The 24,547-nt window shown below is 39.7% G+C and overlaps 1 non-coding gene across 1 annotated transcript; it reads right to left on the reverse strand.

Annotated features, from left to right (window-relative positions):
• Window positions 1–8,172: 8,172 nt before the first annotated feature.
• LOC126503608 (U6 spliceosomal RNA) lies at window positions 8,173–8,279 on the reverse strand. Its single transcript, XR_007592342.1, has one exon. It is a non-coding gene; the product is annotated as a U6 spliceosomal RNA (small nuclear RNA).
• Window positions 8,280–24,547: the final 16,268 nt, after the last annotated feature.

A 24,547-nucleotide genomic window follows, 5' to 3' on the forward strand; every position in this document is an offset into this window, starting at 1 on the left:
CTCTCAAAATCATGGCCTCTTCTTTAATTATTGTTTCATACACACACACACACACACACACACACACACACCTAAATATACAAATACAAACTTCTCAGTCATGCGATGCTACTTACATGTTTGTGATTCGGGGGTTGACCACATAGCTAATCAAGTAGGGTGTTATCCCTGAGCAGACCTGTATTCAGCTATCAAGGCCATCTGAAAAGAAAAATAAGTAAAAATAACCTCTGCCTTACAACTTGCACCTGGCTTAGTAATCAACTGGTTGCTATCTAGACAGTCAAATCATCATGAACAGTGGGCATCAGTCGCTCTGGTACAGCACTGATCCTCTCGGCCATCACTGGTGGGAGATGTGATGTCAAGAACCAAGATTTCAAACCTTCCTAAAGCAAAAACTCCCAGCCAGACTCTAGACCAGAAGGTGAAAGTTCTCTAGAAAATATAAAACCTGTCTTTAAGCTGTGACTGCTTCTGCCTTTGTGGGCTAATCCCTGTTTCTTATTTCATTTTGTCTTCCTCCTGCACCAGCTGATTGAAGGTGGGGTGATTCACGTGATGGAACGAGTTCAAGGTTTAGAGGATTGCTTGCACATGTAAACTCACAGCAGCTGTGGCTGTCAGCGCAAGATCAAGTCAGCCAAAATTCCAGCAAGGATGGGGAGGAGCTCATGAGCCCCCGTCTCTAATTGAGAAGCTATTGGCAGTTTGATATCTGCTTGTGGAAAAGGAATTCCTCTTTTCAGGTGTGCCCACTGGTGTGTGGTCCATGCTCCAATGAACAGCCCCTGTCCTACACACATATGACAGCATTAATTGGACTTAGTAAGTTATTAATAAAAAGAAAAAGAGTAGAGGCTGGAGAGATGGCTCAGCGGTTAAGAGCACTGACTGCTCTTCCAGAGGTCCTGAGTTCAATTCCCAGCAACCACGTGGTGGCTCACAACTGCCTATAATGAAATCTGGTGCCCTCTTCTGGCCTACAGGTAGGATGCTGCATAAATAAATAAATCTTTAAATAAAAGAAAAGAAAAAGAAAAAAAGGACATGAATCTGGGAAGGTGGTGTGTTACCAGGGATACTGGGAAAATTGGAGGAGGGGTTGGGGGGAAGACAGAATCATGTTTTAATGTATTTGTGTGTAAAACTCTTAATGAATATTTCTTTAATTTTTCAAAACAATATTTCAAGAAACTACTGTTATGGCTGAGAGCTAAGCTAACAGAGCACCGTGGGGCCTGGGAAACTAGAGACAGATAAGCAAAGCTTTAAAAAAAGAAGTGTGGAGCCTGTTTGAAGAGCCGAGTCTAACCTGAAGCGCCGAAGACACCAGTATCCTAGGATCTATAAGAGGAAACTCAAGGGAGTAGACATCATGGCCGCTTATCAAGAGATGTCAGTGTTGGCAGCACAGGGGATGCTCAGCCAAGACTGCCCACGCTGGCATAAAGGGAACTTAGGTGTACTTCGAGAGGCATAGGATGACCAAGACTTTCTAAATCCAGAGGACTTTCCCTGCCCCAACTCTAACCTTCTAGTATTTTTACCTAGGCTTAGACCATCTCTATAAGGAGTGCAGTAAAAAGCATGTGACTATATTTCCTTCGAAGAGTAACAGTGGGCATGCTATTTGTCTGGGTTACCTTGTGATGCAAAGAGAAGAAACACATGAAATAGGATTGAGATGGTAGAAAGGAAAGAAAGAAAAGAGCAGGGGTAAGAGAAGCAGGCTCCTGTCTACCCACCTAGCCTGTCAACTTGTTCCTTACAGTAGACAGTCTCTATGCATGTGTGGATAATTAAATTTAAGGGAAATTAAGAATGCAGCTCCCAAAAAAATAAAAAAAAGAATGCAGCTCCCCTTATCAAATTAGCCAGATTTCAGATGTCCCAGAGGCAAGTGACGCTTAGTGTCCATCCTATTGGTCATTGATGCACCATTTCCGTTACGCTTGCATTGGGAAGCCCCACCAAGTGAGTAACTCTAAAAGAAGCACTCCATCTTATGCTTCAGAAGCCGTGAGTTTCCAAAGGAACTGAGCACATTGTATGGTACCAGAGATGGGGGAAAGGGAGGATAAAGCACAGGGTGGTGGGGGAGTGGGAGAAGGAAGAGAAAAAAAGGAACTCTGGTACTTTACAGCCTTTTCTAAAGAACCAAGCAGTCATGTTTGTTTGTTTGTTTGTTTGTTTGTCTATTTGTTTGTATATGACTAACTCACAAGGGAAAAGAGCAACATATAAAAATATTTAGACAACTTATCAATTCTTAGCAGTCTTCCTTAGCAACTCCACATGTGAACAGTGGGCCTCAACATAAACTAATCCTAAATTGATCCTTTATTCTGAATTACCCACTGATAACAAACATTGTACATACTGAAGTTCTCACAGCAGAGTCTATCAGTTGCTCACACACTTTCTGTTATCTTTATTGGCTCCTTGATCGGAATTCCATAATAAATATAGTCTACTATGATCCCCTCTCTCTCTCTCTCTCTCTCTCGCTCTCGCTCTCGCTCTCGCTCTCGCTCTCGCTCTCTCGCTCTCTCTCGCTCGCTCGCTCCTTAAGGCTCACTTTCTCTCATTTACTTGATCGAGTCTATAGTTTAACTTCAAGGGTTTTTATTTTTAATCAATTGCTTGGTTTATTTCTTCTAGGTTCTGGAATTTCTCCATTATAAATAGATATCCACTATCTGACCATAAAGATTGCATGAGAGCCAAAATTTAGAAGAATGGGGGCGATTTAACATAAGTAATCCACATTTGTATAAAGGTCTACATGGTACACAGGGATAGATTCTTGCAATATACTCTTTTTCCCATAGCAAATAAAAATATTATTTAAAGGCTATTTTTACCATATACAGGTTGAGAAAGGCTCCCGTGACAGCGTTTGAGGAACATGACCTGATCATAGGATGCTCATAACTTTTCTGAAGTTCACTATCTGTTTCTGGTGAAGATTTTGAATCAAAGGATCTCAGGCCCCTTCAGATCTATATATTCATTTCCTAGCCTGGGTTTCTATAGGGATCCCATGAGAAGTCTACGTGAAAAGTGCCTTGTTACCTAGTAAAAATGGCTTCTCCAGCTTACTGTTTTAGTGCTAAGGGAAGGCCAGCAGAGCATATTAGAGAGCTCCAAAGTTGATGATAACTAATTCACTCACTTGCCAATGTTTCCAGGGCAGTGGACTCTAAACAGAAATTCTCTTTTATTAAAAAGAAATTACTTTTTAGAGGAACTGCTATCACATATTTTGCCAGATCCATCACCGGATGGAACAAGCATTGACTCTGACATCTTTCTGTGCGCATGCGCTACTTCTGCTCCGCCTTTCCCTGAACCCTAGCGCTATGTTTGAAGCTGCTTTGTAAATTTCAAGAATACATTGAAAGAGAATTAAAAATGCCTGCCCAAAACTATAACCATCACTGAGTTTGGTCATAAACTTTAACTGGAAAACTGATATCCTAAGTATGTATCTTTATTACTTTTTGAAAGCATGAATAATATATGTAATTGTCCAAAGGCTGGGCTGTGCAGGTGGCTTTATTATTCAACACATAAACAAAAGTGCATTGTACTGTGTTATCAATTAGTGTCCAGCTTCTTTGGAAGAAGCGGGGACAGTCGGACCTCAGCTGGCAATTTATACATTCTCAAACATCTTTATTCACAAGCTGTAAAAGCAAGCTGGTAACAGTCGCCAAAGCGGTTGCCAAGACAACTTATCGCTGGATTTAGTAGTACTGCTTCAGCAGGGAGGCCTATGAGGAATTTAATTAGCTAACGCCTCGTCCTCCTTTACCAAAAAAGGATGGATTCTCTTTCAAGTTAAAGTTTCTATGGAATAAAAGTGCATGGAAACGGGGTAGACACGCATTGAGACAGATTCATCTGCACCCTCGGTGCTGGGTATTACAGCCGCTACGTAAACTCTGCCTCAGTTGTTCACAAGTGTGAATGAAGATGGAGCCAGGATGGGGCAGATAAACACCATATGGATAAATAAGCAAACATGTTGACACAGACACATCCAGACGGATAATACATGAATGTGGTTGTTTTTCTTCTTCTCTCTTCTCCAAAGAAAATGGGGAGCTTACTATAAAGTTAATTTTCTTTTAAAAAAAAAAAAAGCAGTAACAAAGAGCATAAAAGGAAAGACAAATCAGATGGAAAATGGATGGAGATTTTAGAGCCGTTAAGATTGTGCTCCACAATTGGTTCTGAGCCTCCAGGTAACCATGGCAATATTGGAAACAATACAAATTGCACTGTTTAAATTATTCCCAACAGACAGGAGTACTTTTTTCTCCTCTATATTGTAAAGGAAAGCATTGTTGTAAACAGTGTTGGGTTTTGTTTAGGGAGGGCCTGAAACCCATGTATAGTTCTTACTAGCATTATAAAATTCTTGATCTAAGTGTCATACTTCAAACTTCATAAGGATAAGAAAAATCTTCTTATACTTTTATTTTTCTCCCAAACACCTATGAAGCCAAAAGAAATTACAGTACAAATTTCGGTTAAAAATATTTTGGTTAATCACAGAGTCAGCAGGATTGCTCAGTGGGTAAAGGTTCCAGACAAACCTACAATCTGAGTTCAACCTCTAGGCTCAAGTAAACGTGGAAGGAGAAAAATAATTCCACAAAGATGTTCTCTGACCTCCACGTGCACGCTACAGCACATATGTACACACACTGATAACAATCAAATAATTTTTAAAAACTACATAAAAGAGTATTAACTACTAATCAATTTGATTATGTCTCTATCTTCCACACACATTGCTCTCCAACTCAGGCTTAGAAAATTCACCTGACAAGTGAGCATCCTTGGGCACACTTTTTCTTGAGAATTGGTAACATTTCAGTAATTTTCACATTTTTGAAGAATGTGTAATATACACTATGATAAATATACAATACATATTTTATCCCTGTGAAATATATATGCACAGAGATAGAGAGAGATAGATGATAGATAGATAGATAGATAGATAGATAGATAGATAGATAGAGACAATATGTGTCTGTTTTATAACTGAATAGCCTTTGCCCTTATACAGCATACTTCCTACATACATTAATCCTTACAATGAATAAAGATAAGGTGATAAACACTACTTATCTATTTGTAAGCATTAAGAAATTGAGGTTCTCAGGTTGAGGAGATATAAAAGCACTTTCTGGACAAGGATGGGAGCTTGTGTTCAAATCTCCAGCAGGCATATAAAATATCAGTCATGGCTGCAAGTGCCTAGGAGCTCAGCACTGAGGAGTGGATACAGGTGGTCCTGGAATCTTGCTAGTCCTGATATTAAGAGCAAATAATCCCACCTCTGCACTCAGATATAAAATTTTCGAAGATGCTTTGCAAAGCATTGAGATCCTCCTTTTTTCTAGTTTTTCGGGGTTTTTTTTATTAGTGGATGTGTTTTTGTCACCTCTGTGCATTTTTCTCACATGTATGCACTGAGCTGAACAGCAGGCTAGAGATGAGATCCTCTGCAGTTCTGAAGGTTCTTTCTGGGCACTGCTCTTTATGATCTAGTACTTACTCCTACAAACACTCACTGCTTTGGTCTCCTTAGGTTCTCAAGGCCATTTCCTCAGTGTAAGGGAAACACCGAGCTCAACGTATTAGTGGTAGCCAAGAACACAATCTGCACACTATGCTGGTTCAACTGTAGGATTCATCTCATTTGCTTCTTATCTCTCAGGAACTGCTGTCTTTTATTACCCAGTGTCCAGTGTTTTCTAATTCATTGTATTACATATTTTGTCTAGTTTTTGGTAGTTTCTGTGGGGGTACTTAATACGACTTTGGTTTTTCCCTAGTGGTTGGAAGCATCCTAATTCCTAATTTCTAATTTTGTTTGTGTTTGGATGTTCATTTTTGATGTGTGTGTATGTGTTTGTGTGTGTATATGTGTGTGTTATACATGAATGTGTGTCTAACACATGAATGTATGGCTGTGTTCAAAAACCTGATTATTGAAATATGTATTTACCCTTATTTTATATCTAATGAAACCTGAAATCTATGGAACATTTCAGTGCACAACAAGTGCCCAGGTTCCATAATGTTCTTACTATCTTTAACTTCCTCCATCTTATCTTCCACTTGAATAACAGTGCCAGTATCTGCTATAGCTTATTCGGGGAAGTATAGTTCAATTTCATATACAGTTTAATGATGCTTCATTATCTAATTGTTAGAAACATGAAGTTTAAAAGAAATAGGAGTGCTCAATAGGAACTGGATGCTTCTTGCCCCATTGTAATATTACACGCCTTTTCAGATAAATGTCAGGTATAAGCATCTTCTCAAAAGGGAAGATGCCCATGTTCTGATGTTGTTTGTCCTTTGAGTGCTACTGGGTACCTTCGCATCTCCCCATCTCAGGAAATGTGTCTCAATTTGCCACACATCTCCTTCACACTGTCACCATGCAAACCCCACCCCAAGTTTAATTGCTCCCACTTTCTAAGGCCTAGTGTGCAGGCCACACAGCACTGTTTCAGCTTTTCTTGGGGTACTGAAAATTTGTATGTATAACACCAGCACCAGGACCTTTTCATGCGGATATTCCCAGGCAGCTTACTTTATAGAGATTAGTGACTTGGTGCACCCATTCATCTTCTTCAGTTACTCAAAAAATACCCAGAGGTCTAGAATATATAATAACATATTCTAACATATGAATATGTAATTATGAATAAATTTATGATTATACAACTTACATATGATGTGATCACAGATTTTTTTATTCTCTGGTATCCTGCCTGGGAATAGCTGAGAAACAGATACTGAGTTATATTAGGTTTAATTAATATTAAACAGCATTGGGTTGGCAAGTCCTTGTCTTTGCTGCTGCCAAATCTCTGATCTCATAAAAATCTAAATTGGCTCTCGATGGGTGACTTTGGGGGAGCTGTTTTCCATGCCCTGACCCTGCAGTTAATTCCTTGGGATTGTCCATCTACCCTTTAACAACACCAATTTTTAGAAATTCAGGGCAAAAAAAAAACCTTGACAGGAACTATTCCCTCCACACAAATATTCATTTGTAATGAAACTTTGACTTTTGGTCCTTCAACTCATCCTTGAAATAATTCATGCACTCTCAAGCTTAATGCCCAAACAAAATGATAGAACTTTGGTAATTTAATGTTAAACTCCATGTCTTGTTTCCTTCTGAGGACTGAAAAAAGATAGGAGAGCAATGATTACATAGGTGGCCAAAGTTAGGAATGTGTCGCCAGGCTAAACAGGGACTCTGATCACATGCATTCGGCAGATAATGACTGTAACTTTCTAACACGGAGAGACATGCGTATTTGATCTGAGAGGCACTAAGAATCATGAATGCTGTCATTTTCAAATTAGTAAGAGGAAGTGAGATAGCAGTGATCAGACTTATCCAGGGAATTGAGAGGAAACCGCAAAAGCTTCCCGAGTGTATAGAGTTTGACAGGATGCTCAAAGACATTTTTAGAATTTCCCACAAGTTGCAAACCACTGATCCAGCAATGTCTGACAACCATGACTGCCATCTGAGGAGCTTTCAGAAATCCTTACTCGTAGGTCACATCCCAGACAAGATCTGCGCCTCAAATTGGACTCATCACCAAAACTTTATGAAAGTACTTTGAGGGGGGAGGGGGGCTGGATGGCTCAGTGATTAAGAGTGCTTGGCGGTCCTTCAGAAGAGCAGAATTCAGTTCCTAGTACTCACATCAGGTGGCTCACAGCCATTTGTAATGGCAGCTTCATGGAATCTGAGACCTCTTCTAGCTCCCCCAGGTATACACACACACACACACACACACACACACACACACACACACACACACCATGTAATTTTTAAGATGTGACTAACAGTCCAATGTATGTATAAGACATTTCTTTACTTATCCATCCATCAACGGACATTTGCTACTTCCACCTTCCAGCTACTGTGAATAAGGGGTACAGTAAACATGGGGGGACATATGCCCTTTCAGAATACTGATCTGAATTTATTATGCATACCCAAGGTGTGATTGCCAGACAATTCGGTGATGCTTGTTGATTGTCTGAGGAACCTTCATACCATTGTCCATAGTATTACACCATTTTACATTTCAACTAATGGCATAAAAGAATTCTAAAGCTGTGGGTTGCTTGCAGCATTTCCATGTCATCATTGTGCAGGGGCTATGCTAATCTTCTCTGTGTATTCCCAATTTTAGTAAAAGTGCTGCCAGAACAAGTACTAATTAAATAAATGGTGATGCAATTTTCAGAAATTCTTACTAACAAATCCCATGAGGGTGGCAGACAGAGGCTCCCAGATCTTTGAATATATGCATGTTTGAATAATTCACTTCATTTAAAAGGGAGTCAGAGTGATGGTCAAGGAAAAGTTAATAACAGGCTCTTCAACATATCAGCATCCATCCATCCATGAACATGAAGTGTCTCAGCTTCTATCACAGCCCCACTATTTTGTTAGTCTGTGGGTGGGGATCAAGAACTGTTTGGAAGCCTTCTGGGGTTACTGATACATCCCTGAGTTTGAAACCCTTTCTGTGCTATATGTTGATGAGTTCTAAGAATTTTCTAACACTCATACTTCTATGCTACAGCTTCATCAGACCCAGATGCCAACAAATATATTCCTTCTTACGTTTCTTTCTTTCTTTTTTTTTTTTTTACTATTATTGGTTGGTTGGTTGGTTGGTTGGTTGGTTGGTTGGTTGGCTGACTGGCTGGTGCCTTCCATTGTGAAAGTTTTCTAAAAGCAGGTTTCGGGGATAGTTGACCCCAGAAATTAAAACTCTTAGTATTGGTTTTCTATAAAATGAGAAGGTATAGAAGGATCAAAATAGCAAACACCTGCCTTAGTGGTCACCACCACTTCTCCAGAGCCCAGCGTTGATGTTCAGTACCAAGACATGTTGGGCAGTCTGCTCTGGATGGCTCCTAAATCCTCCTGTGCACAGCCCTACCAGAAACTTTAAATTCGATCATTATTCTAAACCCAGTTTCCATGGCTCTCCAGACAGTGCATCATCTTCTATCTCTATCCTTCTCAACCATTGAACTATAAACACTACCAATCTACAGGATTCTTTCGTTCTACTTAGTATCCTATGAGATTAGTTTTCTCGTCCACAAAATGTTGCTGATGTTGCCTCCTTCATGGAGAGCTTGTGACACTTAAATTAACGTAGTTTATCAGCTAGATCAATGTTAAGTCACTGTGTTTTTTTTTTAAATGTCAGTAAGTCTTGGTTTTTGCGTTCTTTTCACTTCTGTATATCTGTTATTCTTGTCACTCATCTTAGCCTTGGTCAGAAAGTATAGCTGGTCCTGCTCAATGATGCGCTGAGATGAGCCAGTGCCCTTAATGTTAGCCAGGGAATCTCATTTCTTAGCCTACACCTCTGTTGTGTTTTTCACCAGGCTGCACATTTGTAAGCAGTGGCTGTTGTAGGAACATGATGGTTATTTTCTCACATTGCTTGATTTGTTCTCACAGCAACAACACCCAAATAACCATCTTTCCCAGGCTAAAACCAAACTCTGTGTACATATGTCCCACATCTCATTGCTGATCTAAGATGCTGATGAAGAGGTTCATCTCCTGTTGTAAATACAACATAGTTAAGATGTATTAAGGACTATGTTTGTACAAAAGCTCTCTGGAGATTGTGTCACTGTTACCTTGTTTATTCTACACCAGATCACACCAAGTATATACAACTTTATTGTTACTGATTTCCAGATGAGAAAACTGCTGTTCAAAGACATTGATGTAACCAAAATCATAAGTTTACAAGCATGTTTTCTTGTTCCATACGTTGTAAGGAACTCCACACCAGGACTGGTAGCTCACACCCGTCATCCCATTTATTCAAGAGACTGGGGTATAAGATTGCAATTTCAAGACCTGACTAGGCTAAAATGAAGTTCAGTTAAGCATGCACAATATACTGAGATCATATATCAGAAAAAATAAAAGAATAGAAATACAGCTCGGTGGTAGAAGGTTTGGTTAGCACACATATGACTCTAGATTCACATCTAGCAACGAAAAAAAATGACATTACACCAGGCACAAGGTCCTTTGAGGATGCACCCTGGATCTATGTCCAGACTAAGCCCACCAAGTCTGCCCTTCTTGTATCAGATCCAATACCAAACTGGGTTATCTTGCTATTTCATCACATGTAAGAACAAATTTAACAAGAAGTGTGCCTTGGATGTCTGACTTTAGGAAAGCATGCAGGTCAAAATGAGAAAGAGTAGCCCCAGCTCCATGACAGCTCAAGCAACTTACTGGGTTCTGACCAAGGAGCCACCATCGCTACCCAGTGGAGGAAACACTGGAGCTGAGCTAGAGGGAGCAGGTTTAAATCCTGCCTTGGAAACCTTTGCCTGCATGACCTTCAGCAAGCTATCCAACCCCTCTGAGCCTCTGGCACCTCCACCTACAGAATGAGTGTGAAATTTTCTTCCTTAATTCATACATTCAGTTGCCACCTGGACAGAAGCATGGAAATCCATGAAGTAGTAAAATGAGTTCCTGGAGACATAGGCTATAAAGCCAACTGAAGCCACAGGCTTTGCTCCCCTAATCTCCCTACAATCTCTCACAGACTGTATACGTCTCCATTGATTAATAGGTGCTGAATGATCTAAAACAGCAAAAAGGAAATCTAAACAGGTCAAATAATGGGATGGCTAAACTTCAGGATGCTCCACTGAAGACTCCATGAAGATTCACTGAATACTCAGCAGTCCTCATTCACCAGTGTAACAATACATCCTCAGTATGAATGACAGTCTTTGAGGAAGCAGACCAGTGAAACGGGAAACCAGCCGCAAAAGAACAGAGTAAGGGAGATGAATGTCTTTGAGACTCTAACTGCTATTGCAAGATGCCTTTCTTTGCCCTCTTTTCTTTCCTCTTATGAATTCTTGAGAAACCCGGGACTTCTTCCTTAGCTTTGATCTAGGACTTTCCCTCCTATTGAAAGGAGTATTTGTGAGGCTCATTCAGCGTCACTGCTATGCAGCAACAAACACCGGTCCATGTCGTCAACTGACATCATGCAGTGATGACCGAGGCACCCCCACCTCACTGATTTTGCCGAGTATGAAAGCAGTCATAACAGGAGAGAGATGAGTCACTGGGCAAAAGTGCCACCCAAGTGTTGGCAACCTAAAATTGATCCCCAGCACCAATGTCAAGATGGAAGGAGAGAAGTGGCTCCACAAAGTTGTCCTCTGTGCTCCAACCAGGAGTTGTGGTACACACACATACACACACACATACACACACACATACACACACACATACACACACACATACACACACACACACACAGCAACAACGACACGTTTTTAAATGAATGGAAGATATCCCATTCCAAGCTGTTCTTCCTTAATATAGCTTGCTGTGGGCAAATGAGACAGGTGGCTTTGAGTCTAACGCCACAGCCTAAGCTCTCATAACTGACATCCTTACACATGAACACACATTAAAAGAGATTTGTTGGAGAGTCCTCCACAGGACAGGTTGGGAAGATTAAAAATACCTCTAGCATCAGCCACACCTCATGTCTGTAACCAGATATTTTCTAGGATGGGTATGGAGGGCGGGCCTTCTTGTACTTTCTTTCACTCCAAAAAAAAAAAAAATGGTTCTTTCAGTCTACTATTTCCCACTAAAGAAATAATAATCGCTTTCTGAAAGAAGCTAAGGCTCCCTGCGCTGAGACAGCTACTGTCCTTACTCTGTCAATGCTGCTGTTAAATGCAACCATGGTTTTTCCATGCCCGTCTCCACAGGCCCAGTGTATAGACTACATCTGCCTTCCTTCCGCCTTCTCAACCTCCCCTTGAACAATATCCAGAATCTTGCGACCTAACATTGCCCTGTGATCTCCAAGTCCAAATCACTCTCCTTCTTCCCTTTGATGATTCATCAATTCTTAAGTAGATAATTATTGAGCACTTTATGGTTGATAAGCAGTATTTTATGTCTTGGAATAGAAACTCATTCCAGTTTTCACAGGTCTTACATTCTAGTCCCTAGTTCCACCTCATTCTCTGTCTCTGTTTTTAGCAGCTCAAAAGAACTCCCACTCTATGTTGCCCCAATGGTTCCTCTCAAGTAACCTCCAACATAAAACAGCATGACTTGGTGTATTTTTAAGAATTAGACTGCTTGGAGTTATTAATAGTCAATATATAAAATGTCAAAAAGGAAAGAAACAGGAGGCTTAACATGCCCAGAAAAAGATCCATTTTGGAACCCAAAAATTAAAATACAGGGGGGAAAAAAAGGTTTTAAGTTGCATGTAGAGATTGTTCCTTAAACTAATCATAAATGAGCCTCTGTAGCTGGTTAAATATAAAGGAGAAGAAGGGGTCTCAAATAACCCCAAGGATAACATAACCCCAGGTGGGACTTAGAAAACAATGCTATGGAACCCTTCTCAGTGGATTTAATACATTGGGTGGAATTGTGTTCAAGTCCACAGCTTCACTCTCTTGTTCTCCATCCCACAGTGGCTCCAAAAGTACCAGTGTCTGCACCAGTCATCGCCTACCTTACTTTTTGAGAGCAAGTCTTTCACTGAACACGGATCTCACAATTAATATAAGCTGACTTGTTAGCAAGTCAAGGAACTGTCTCCACTTCCCCAGTGCTGGGATTAGAAAAATGTACAGCCAGCCTTTCAAACAGGTTCTAGAACAGCAAACCCAGATACTCACGCTTGTGTAGCAAGCACTTGACTGACTGAGTTCTCTCACTAGCCTTACTTTTGGATCCTTACTATTAAAATATCCTAAGTATTAAAGTCTCTAGTGTTTATACTTAGCTATGACTCGGCTTACTCATGGTCAGACTGAGCCAAAGAAGCAGCTCCGCCTCCCACTAGCTGCATGACCCTGTTCTAATCAGCTTTTCTGGATTTCAAGTTTCTCAATGAAGAAAATAATTATTATTTTTGATAATCAATGTTACAGTTAAAGGAAAAAACACAAGTACAAGGATCTGCAGAGTCTGGGTTCTTTTCTGTTCTGTTCAATAAATATTTACTAATGGTAAATACATAAGCAGGCAAAAAGTAATAAGCTGATTAATGAATGTTTCATTTCTCTTCTTACACTCTAGAGTCATATAAAATATATAAAAAATAAAATAATTATTCTTATATGGGAATTCATAGCTTAAAATGAGACATTATCTCATTCAATCTTCATAAAATTCCTTGAGACACAGGCTAGACATGGGTTGTCATTTATATTTTATAAGAAATTACAGTAAGACTAAGAACAGTGACTTTAATTATTCAACTCAACATATTAAAGAATGAAAGAAAGGATCCGGAGAGATGGCTCATCAGTTAAGAACACTTAATGCTCTCGCCAAGAACTCAGGTTCAGTTTCCAACACTGACATCAGGCAGCTCATAACTACCTGTGACTCCACTTTCAGTGGATTGGACACTTACTTCTCCACATTGCCTGCACACACATGACACACACACAGATCGCAGGCACATGCATATACACATAAATAAAAATAAATCTTTTTAATAAATAAAAGAGGATAAAGGAAAGACAGAGAGAAGGAAGGAGAGAGGGGGAAAGGTAAGGAGTAAGGGATAGGGACAGAGGAGAAACGATTGGAGGGAGACTCTCTCATATAACTCCTAGCTCTAAGTTCTTTACATTTGAGAAAGTCACCACCCAGACACCCTCACACATGAAAGTAGCTCGACCACAGTCAGGGGGTGAGGCATTCACACAATCAAAGTAGACATTTCTTTACTGCATAAATCTGATTAATGGCTAGATCTGTCTACAATGTGATTCCTGGAAAACTCAAAGGATGCTTTTTTATATCAGGCTGTCAGAAGATGTTCTGCCTCTGGAGAAGCAATCTTTTAATCATCTTCCATCGCACTGTCTCGAAGATGGCTTTGAATGGAGTGGAGCCTAGGAACCACAGTTACCTCAGAAGTGCCATTCTCAGCGTTTTGATCCACGGGTTAGAATATACAATGATCTCTTATATAGCCAAAAAAAAGATTTGGATAAAGAAGAACTCTAAGTTTTTACACACCAAGGAGGTGGACTCAATCCAAGATTCTGCAAGCACTTAGCAACCAGAATACCATCCTAAAGTCAAGTAAGAAAACCAAAGTAGAGAGCTGCATGTCTATTCATTGTTGCTGTGCTTAAGAGTTGGAGTGACAACTGTAGGCAGATATTGCCTGTGCAATCTCCTTTGTACACCCAATTGGTAGGTATTTGCATCCTTTGTTCTACAAAGAGGGGATCTTCAACTCATAGATCTTGGGTAGCATGTCTACAGTCAGCGATGGAATTTCTGTTGAAATTCTGATTGGGCTAAATCTAAACTTTAAGTTTTGTCACCAAACCATAAGCCCTCAACTACATCAGTATAGGACTAACAAAGCAGGAAAGATTATCGATGAGAATAGATCATGCTAGCACCAATATTCTGCTTCAATATTCAGAACGGAGTCTGTGATTCTGTATTTTTGTGTTTCCTGGGCTAATATGAGACAGAAAACTTCACATCTTGTTGTTGCCTCGAGAGACAACAGATACTTTACCTTTTTATACTATTCCCAAAGTTCTTGGGATTGTTCAAAGGTTTCTTGCAAACTCAAGGGCACAGAAAGTCCAATCTTTCGGCCTAATCTCAAGCATCCTCCTCAAACCCTTTCTGTACATCATGGGAGGTAACTCTTCTTTATAGTGGCATTTCATTTATATTTTTAATAAATAAAGCTTGCCTGAGGTCCAGAGAGTAAACCAGACACACTGCTCAGCCTTACAGACCAGGCAGTGGTGGCACACACCTTTAATCCCAGTAGCCACACTCATTTGCCATAGAAACCAGGTAGTAGTGGTGCATGCCCTTAATCCCAGCACTAGAGAGGGATACAAGATGGGGGGAGACATCTCTCAGACACAGTCTCATTCTGAGGATTTCTGGAGGCAGTATCATAATTTTAGACTGAGGTGGAGGTGAGAGCCAGTGACTGACTGTTTTGCTTTTCTAGCCTTCAGGTTGAACCCCAATTTCTGTCTCTGGGTTTTTTATTAATCATGCTACACTTCATTTCAACATTGTGCACCTGAATTGTCTCCGCATTTTTCCTTCAACAAGGTCTAATGGTTAGCCATGATGCACACAGTATTTTCAGTCTAAGAAACATCAGATAGTATATACAGCTGTTTATGTAAAATCAGTCTAAAACTATGTGAATTAATTTTCCATACCAAAGATGGACTGCATCGTCAAAGCAACAGAAAACAAAACAAGATTGAGTCCTTGCATTCTGCTTCATGAGATTCTCTTAGCCCAGTGTGTTTCGCTGTTTATAGACTTCAGTGCAAATGGACATTAACACCTCAATCAATGCTCCCAAATGAATAGATTGTGGTTCCTTCCCTACAAAAATGTCACAGATTATTGGGAGGCCGAGTAAATGAAAAGGGAACATGAACTGTTACACACTGGGACTCAATTTTGTTGTTCTATAACTCATTATTCCATGCATTCTTTGAAGCGAACCTTTCTACATTGGTCAAAAGCATAAATTTCAAAAAACATGGTTATTATCTGTAATCATAAAAATAAATTATAGCGAGATACTTTGAAAACTAAAATGTTCAACTAATGGATCATACAGTATAAATTTTTGATATGCATAATTGTATCACAAAATTGTACAATAACCTTAGTTCTGACTTCATATTACCCTTCTGTCTCTTTTTCTTCCTAGCCACATATCCTCATCCACTTAGGCTTAGCTTTAATTTTGTTTTATCTCACCAAGTTCCATACATTCAAAGGAAACATCTTAACTCTTATCCCTAATAAACTGAGACACCAAGCAGAGGCATTATTTGCAGCAAATCCACAAACAGTAAAATTTCAAGTACAATGTAGGGACAAAGACACTTAAAGGGGTTTGAAGAAGGGAAGTTTTAGAGCTAAATTGGGAATGGCTGGCAAGAAGAGGTGGAGCAAGTTAAAGCAGAGTTACAGGGAATTGGAGGGCTTGTACAAGACTCAATCCAAGTGACAGCAGGGCTCATGGTGAGCAGACTACATGCAAGTTATACACATCTAACAAGCCATAAAAACTAAATTACAGCTAACATCATAATTGATGCTGAGAAACCGAGTCACTTCTGCCTACAATGGGGAAAGTATAACCTTATCACTATTTTTTTTCTTTATATAGAGTCTCACATTGTGGTCCATGCTGTTCTCTAAAATTCAATTATACTTTCTCCTCTCATGTGCTAGGATTTCAGGTATATGTGACCAAACATGGTCTCGTCACTTCTATCAAATACTGATCTATGCTGTGGGACAATGGTCTGTACCCTGTCACTTGTATTTTAATAAAATGCTGATTAGTGGTTGATGGATCTAGACCCCCTGAAAGGTCTCCTTGAACACTCCTCAAAAAATTACTTCATACTACAAACAGCAGGAAGCAGTTTGGAGAAGAACCACACCCATATTCCCAAATATTGTTTATAAATGTTTGTTTACATTTAAAGGGGATATGACATGGATATTTGCATTGGTATGACTTTTGGTTTATTGATAAAAATTTAAGGTCAGTTTTGTTATACCATGTATATATATTTCTACTCTTGATTAAGATATTGTTTGTACAGCTCATTTAAAAATTAATGTATAATTAAGAAATATAGGTTAAGAGAGTCAAGCTTGTAGTCATATTAGTTGGGTTTTCTAGATGTATAGAGATATATTTCAGTTATATAGTCTTCAAATCTTTCAGTGGCCTTCAGAATATGGCATTTAAATTTTAATAACTTAGAACTTTTCATGACAATGAAACACAGCTGCTCCTGACAGCACCAATCTACTTCAAGAAAAAGATGGACATGGACATCAAAGAGGCTCCTTATGGAGTTTGTTAGCCATCTGGACAAGAATGTTCTTGCCTGGACTGCTTGATGGTATGTTGGGTGAACTGGACATGCAGGACCCACAGACTGCTGAACTTGAAAACCTAAAGGTGAGGCGATCCTTCAGGGTTCTTGCTTCATGAAAGAGTGTGCCAGACATTTTGCTGGACACAGAAGAAAGTGACTGACAAACTGCCAATGTAGGTGGAACTGTCTTTGAAATTTCTTGCTTCATGAAAAAGTCTGCTGGATACTATGGGTCTGTTGTCTGAATATGGATGCCCCAACGATACAGAAGAACTTTGGGTGACTGTCCAGGCAGTGAGTTGTCTCTGTCATTTCTATAGTTTTGGAAATTGCTTACAATGTACTTCCTGTTTACTTAGGTAATATATCCTTCTGGAGTCTTTCAATGGAGTTTAAGAATTTATAGTTACAGTTTTCCTTAGTTATAATAAGAGATAAAGTAGATATAAGCATTACAACTATAATTTTTGCTTGATAACTGTTTTGTTATATGTAATTTTACTATGTTAAAGTTAAAACCTTTCTTTTTATTTAAACAGAAAAAGGAAAGTGATGTGGGATTATGTATGTTGTGATTACCATTAATGAATAAAGAAACTGCTTTGGACCTATAGCAGAGCAGAACTTAACTAGGTGTAGAAAACTAAACAATGCTGGGAAGAAGAAGACACAGTCAGCAAAAAACCACTCCAGAGAAGACGCCGGAACTTTACCCTGTAAGCTACAGCTACATGGCAATACACAGATTACTAGAAATGATTAAGATGTAAGAATTAGCCAATAAGAAGCTAGAGCTAACGGGCCAAGCAGTGATTTAATTAATACAGTTTCTGTGTGATTATTTCAGGCCTGAGCTGCCGAGCAGTCAAGAATAAACAAATGGCTTCTTGCAACAGCCTAGTATCTCAGGTTTCTTATTAACTCTTATAACTCACATTAGCCCATAATTATGTCTGTGTTAGCCACATGGCTTGGTACATTTCATCAGCGAGGCATTCTCATCTAGCTTCCTCTGTGTCAAGGTCACAACTGCAGACTGAACCTTTCCTCTTCTCCTATTCTTGTTGCCCCACCTCTACTTCCTGCCTGGCTACTGTCCAATCAGTGTTTTATTAAAATAATACAAGTGACAGGATAAAAGACCATTGTCCCCAGCAGTTCTAGAGCCCCTATAGTAAAAAAAATGAAAAGGGAAAATTATATTCTCATTGAAAATGAAGAGATAAAATTATGTTTATTCACAGAAATCATTCTTGTTCATGTAGAAAATATTTTACCAAATATCCTCCTCAAATTAATAAGTTATTACATAAACATCATAGCACGATGGGTTAATTGTTTAAAAATGGAGTTGCTTTCCTATAAACCTTCAATAAATAATGGTAAATTTTAAATAATTACTAAGATCATTTATAATAATACCCATATAATAAATAAACATAGTTTTAAGACTGCAAGACACTGTACATAACACTATGATATACTTGATACAGATTTTTCCCATAGGTATATACATTAACAATACAATGACATGGTATATGCTAAAATATGGAGTACTTAAGGAGACTGATCACAGGGTTGGGGAAAAGAGATGTTTCTAACTGTCATAGTTAGAGGTTACAGATACACAAGGTAGAACATTTAGAATAATCTAAATGGCGATGGCATAGACTGGAGATGTGACTATGAATTCATGCTTAAATAAATACAAATACAGCTTATTCACACAGAAACATTTAAAAGTGTACACGTACACTGGTTAGTAGACACTAGCATCTCTGCTCTATCAGATAAGGAAGAAAAATGGCACTCCCACACCAACAACTCAATAGTAAAGGATCAAAGCAACACAGAAGCCAAAAGAATAAATTCCTAAAGGCCACCGTTGGAAATAACTTAAGCAATAAAGCATGGTAGTATTAACTATAACTCAAGCATGAAATACATATCCACAAGTACTTTCTATTAATGAAAAGGCATTCATTACTTTTTAGTGATAAGACACCATGATCAAGGCAACTTAGATAAGGGAGGGTTTGTTTGGAGCTTACAGTTCCAGAGGGGTGAGTCCGTAACCATCCCATAGGGGAAACATGGCAGCAGGCACCAGGCACCAGGCATGGTGGCTAGAACAGTTGAGAGATCTCATCTCTGGCTGCAGGCAGAAAAACAAAGAGAGCAAACTTGAAATGGGCAAATTTTAATCTCCCAATACCTTCCCCCAGTGACATACTTCCTCCAACAAGCCCACACCTCAAAAAACCTCCTCAAACAGAGCCACCAGCTGGAGACCAAGCATCCAAATGCTAGCAGATCCACAAGGCAGAGGAATTCTAACATGATTTGAACACCTCTCCTTCAAGGAGATGCCTGCTTAAGTGTGGGTGGCAGCACACAGTGACTTCCTTCCCAAAGATGTTGTCGTAGAGAGCAGGGGATGAGTAACTTTCTAAAGAGAAACGCCACGGTCGGTCAGTATTAAGCATGTAGAGTTAGAGTACAAAGTCTTGCTATAATATGATGAACCTGGTATTGCCTCTGTGTTTCCTCCACCCCTAACCCCACTCTGATCTCAAGAACGACATGAGGCAAATCCCAGTTGAGAGGCGTGCAGCAGGACACCTGGCCTGGACTTATCAAAGCTGTCAAGGTCATTAAAAATAAGGAGAGGCTGACAGGTTGTCAAAGCAAGAGGAGCTTGAGAGATGACAGCTAAGTTAATATAGAATCCAGGATGGGGTCCTGGAACAGAAAAAGGGCATTGGGTCAAAACTACGGAAGGAAGAAGAATTTGAGGTGGTGGTGAATGGCGAAGCGTCAGGACTGGTTTTCTACGTGTTTAAAAATGCACCTTGCTACTGTGGGATGTCAGGAATGTGGAAACTGGGCCAGGAATGTGCAGGAAACTTCTAGGCTATCTTCAATTTTTTTTTTTCGCTAAATTTGTTTTTCCCCCCTCTGAGCTGTTTTTAAATAAATGTAATACGCCTCTTCCTCAGGGAGTAAGAGCCTGCACGTGCCAGAAAAGCATTCTCTCACTAGGAGGCATTGCCAGCAAGAAAGATGATTAAGAAAAGATAAATCCAAGTGACTTGGCTGTTGACTGCAGAAAAAAAAAATTAGAGATTCACAGAGGCAGATATGAATGAGGTAGAATCAGCATTGAAATCTGACTCTGTTCTCTACACCAGTACCATGAGGGGGAAAAAATCACAACGAGGAAAATAAGTGTCATTCTTAGGACATCTTCATCCAGTTTCTAAAGCAGAGCCCAGCTTACCCACCCTTGTGATTTCCAAACAATGCTAACAAAGCCCAGGTAGTGACAATGTGCTAAGGGTGGCGCCGACGGGAAGAGAAATGTCTGAACATGTCACTTCTTTCCTTTACACAGGTTTTCCTGAGCCATCTTGAGCTACATTAAACAATCCTCCCCCAACTCCTATGGGAAACAGCTATCTGACAGCTGCAAAGTCTTTGTCCTTTGCAGTCCTGAAACATTCCAAGATTTACAAAGAGCACTGAGATCGCCAGGAACTCTGCTCGCTGCTTCTGACAAAGGCCCTAATGGTAGCTCTTATGTGTCGGGTCTATGTTATATCAGCTTCTGAAAGATGTTAGGAAGTCAGAATCATCACACATGTTTTTGAGATTGATAAAGCTGGGCCAGGTAGTGAAGGAACAGGCCTATACCCCCAGCATTCTGAAGGCAGAGGAAGCTATCTTGGGTAGACAGGGAGGACTTGCATTTAAAAAAATATTCATCAAAGTACACTTTTAAGAGGTGGATGCGTCTCCCTAAATCATACAATTGAGGCAGGATTGAGACTCATATGTCTATGCAGAAATATTCTACCACCTTTCCTCATGATTATGTTGCTTTCCAATGACTTCATTGTCTCTTCGTGGAGTGGGCACAACATCTAGCACTTTATAAATTCAGTTTAACACTTGTGACTACACATTTGGACAGCTGTTACTAATGACCCCACTTTGGAAACAAAAGGACTGATTTCATCTCTAACTCTGAGACTTTTAATAAATATTTTCTCAGCATCTCCTGCTGTTTTGGCAGTCACTAGTGCACTCGTAAGCAATTTATGTCTCCAGGGTCCAGTTCCCTGATCCAACGTCTGAGACAAAGCCCTTTTGAGGACTGGGCAAAGCCACTTGACATGGCAGTCGCTAGGCTCAGTCAGAAATAAAAGAACAAAAGAGTATCAAATTGCATTTTCCTTGGATAGTCTGTGGAAAACAGAGATGATATCAGCCGACATGTGTGCAAGTTGCTTATTAAATATGTATTTATTGGAGAAGCACTTAAGCAAATAACTGAGTAAAATAGTCTTAAAGGCTCCTCTGAGTCAGGCTAACTACTGGTTAATTCTCAGTTATTCTGTAGTTGAAAATTCATGCAAGTAAAACTCCTATGGTGTGTTTAAGAGCAGCTAAGAGAGAGAAATAAATGCGTTCTCACTAAACTTGGAAAGGGAGACAGGATTACTCAGTCTATTGATTAACGATCAGGAGAAGGTGCTGCCAGCCAGAAGGACAGAGCTGCAGATTCCCAAATTGCTCAGGTTAATCAGGAAGAGGAAGATAGAGACGTGGGACACCCATGACAGTGAGCAGCATCGCGGGGCGATGCTCAGCACAGCAATAAGCATATCAGGTTACTCCGATCGTCGGGGACAGCATAAACAACAGGTGCATTCTGGGTTTGGAAGAGCTTGAGATTCTGCTCGTGCAGCCTAATGGAACCCTTGAGATAATTAAAATGTCTCAAAAAAAAAAACTGGTGCGTGAGGTGTCAAAGCAGATAACTCAATAGAGATGTCAGCTTTCTGGATATCAGCCGTCAAAACAACGGTGAAGATCTAAGACTAGAATAAATTTCTCCTTCCTTGGCCAATAGCTGGAATGACAGTGACTTCTTGCTCATGTGTTCCCAACCGAGTGTAGGCTTTGAGGAGAGAGGGAGATACAGAAGAGCTATCCCTATAGACTCTACCCTGAACTGTTAAGAAAGCCTACTTTTATCTCTTCTTCCTTTCTAGAAATAACTTTCGGAATGCAAAACTAAGTGACATTCTTCTCCTGATAAATTTATTTTTCAGAACGATTACATCCCAGGAGCTGCATAACCTTTAAACCATCCCTAAATTTTAGTTCTAAGATGTATTAGTTTTCATGTGGTTCATAGACGAAACTCTCTTGTCCCGGCTTTCTGCCCTCATCTGTCTTAGTCCATTTTCTGTTGCGAAAACAGAATGCCTGATCTTGTAGAGCCTTTAAGTGATAAAACCGTTAAGAGGTAAAGTCTAGTCATGGATATCAGGCCATTGGAAAGAAATGGTTGAGATCTAGCCCCCTCTCGTCTGTATTAGTCATTAGACAAAGGCCTCCTTTGAGGAGGAGGGGGAGGGAAAGAGAGGAGCAGTGGTTAAACAAAAGGGAAATTTATCCTCACCCCTCACGATTCTCTTCCCAAGCCCAAGCATCAGGCTCTCCTCTGCCTTCTCAGTCCTTTGCGTGGGTCTCTATTTAGCAACATGTTTTCCTACCTCCACCAACAATTTCTGTGGGGATTCTCGGAGGGAAGAGAAGCTGTCTAATTTGTCTTCACACCAGCATGTCACCAGCAGAGAGCCTGGCACCACGGTGAGGATTTGCTTAATCAATTAGTTACTAATGAGGAAAGCTGGAGCGCCAGTTTGCAATGTTTGTAGTGCAATCTATTCCTCCCTGAGCTCCCACAGACCTGCGTTAATATAGTTATAGCTTATGATAACCAAATCATACATTGCATGTTCCCCACGCCAGGTTTCTCTTCCCTTCTAACTTCCTAGCACTTCAAGGACAGAAACTTCAAGCGACTCATCTTTGATTTCGCTGTCATGAGCGACGTTGGAGGACGATATGCTAAGAAAATAACCTAACCACAGAAGGATTCAATATTGTTTATTTAAGGAATATAAAGTAGTCAACACAGAAACAAATGTGTTGTAGTTATTACCTACATGTGGAGTAGTTATTACCAGTTATCTTAGAAGGAGAAAATAGGAGGATATTGGTCAAAGACTGAAGGGTTTCACATGAACAAGATGAAATCTCCTTACAGTCATAGTAGTTACAATTGTCAGTATCCTATTGTATATTAAACACTTTAAATTTTGTTTAGAAGTTAGATCTTATGCTATGTTAAATGTTCTAATCACAAAACAAACTAACAAATAAAAGAACAGGAAAATGGAAGTAGTTAGTATGTTAACAGTTCTGACGATGATGGTGTCACCAGAGCACACCGTCTCCTGACTCATTGAGTTGTGCACATTCAATACACATGGCTTCCTATTGCACACAGCTGTATCGCTGTAGGATGATGCTTAAAAGAAAACAGCTTGGGAGTCATTCCTCCAATGTTTACAGCAAAAACAAAAAAAAAACTGGTCAATCTGAAAGTCGATGAACTTTGTCATAGCCATCAGAATGGTTTCAATAGACAAGCAAATGCAGAAATTACCAACTAAAAAAGTAAAAATAAACACAGTTCAAACAAGAGAGGTCAGAACAAGAAGACTAACCAGAGAAACAAGTGAAGAGCTTTCTAATAGAAAAATAAAAGTGACAACTATTTATTAAGCCATACTTTGCCAAGAATTATGCAAGTGTGTATGTTATACAATAACGTGTGTGTGTGTGTGTGTGTGTGTGTGTGTGTGTGTGTGTGTGTGTGTGTGTGTGTGTGATGTTAAGGGAAAAAGAGCTCAAAAGAAAGTTTTCTGTATTCCTGGTTTGCAGATGAGATTGCCTGGAGTCCCACACTTAGCATATGGCTAAACTGCATGCAAGTTCTAAATACTGTGGAGTGTTTTGTTTTTCTTTTTGTTTTGTTTTTGCTTGTTTGCTTGTTTTTGCTTTATCAAGTCATTTTATCCAAGGGCCACAATGGCTCCAAATAGCACATATGTAAAACAAAATGTATTTAAATAAGTATAAAATTGACATCACATCAAACCCCCAAAACATAGGATAGAACCAGATGTATCTCTAATTTCTTCCAAGAGTCTGCCATTCACTCTTCTGCTGCCCTAGCTGATGGCCATGAGACCCCCAGTGGACATAGGAAGGAGGGCTGCAAGTCTCACTGGCTCCATTCTCATGCTTCTGCATAGTTGGCATTCTATGCAGACAGTCAACACCTGAAATCCAACCTGCACTCAATCATTAAGAGTTTATTTTTCATTTCAGCCCTACGCATTAAGCATTTGTTAACATCCAAAGTCTGATAAATGATACAAAAATGAATTACAGTTATCACTTTAATAAGTCCTTACAACTGTAAAGCGCTCTGCTCTTAACAGAGGACTCTCACATATATCATTACACTTAATCCTCATACACAGAGGAGAGATGACTCATTATGCTTGCTTTACTTAAGAAGCACATACACTTCAGTCACACAGCCAGTATTTGGGCAACTGAGATTTGAACGTAGGGCTTCTGATCA

Source organism: Alexandromys fortis, unplaced genomic scaffold (genome assembly GCF_014885135.2).
Source record: "Alexandromys fortis isolate MF-2015 unplaced genomic scaffold, M_Fortis_MF-2015_v1.1 scaffold_2_1_26212458, whole genome shotgun sequence".
NCBI classification, from domain to species: Eukaryota; Metazoa; Chordata; class Mammalia; order Rodentia; family Cricetidae; genus Alexandromys; species Alexandromys fortis.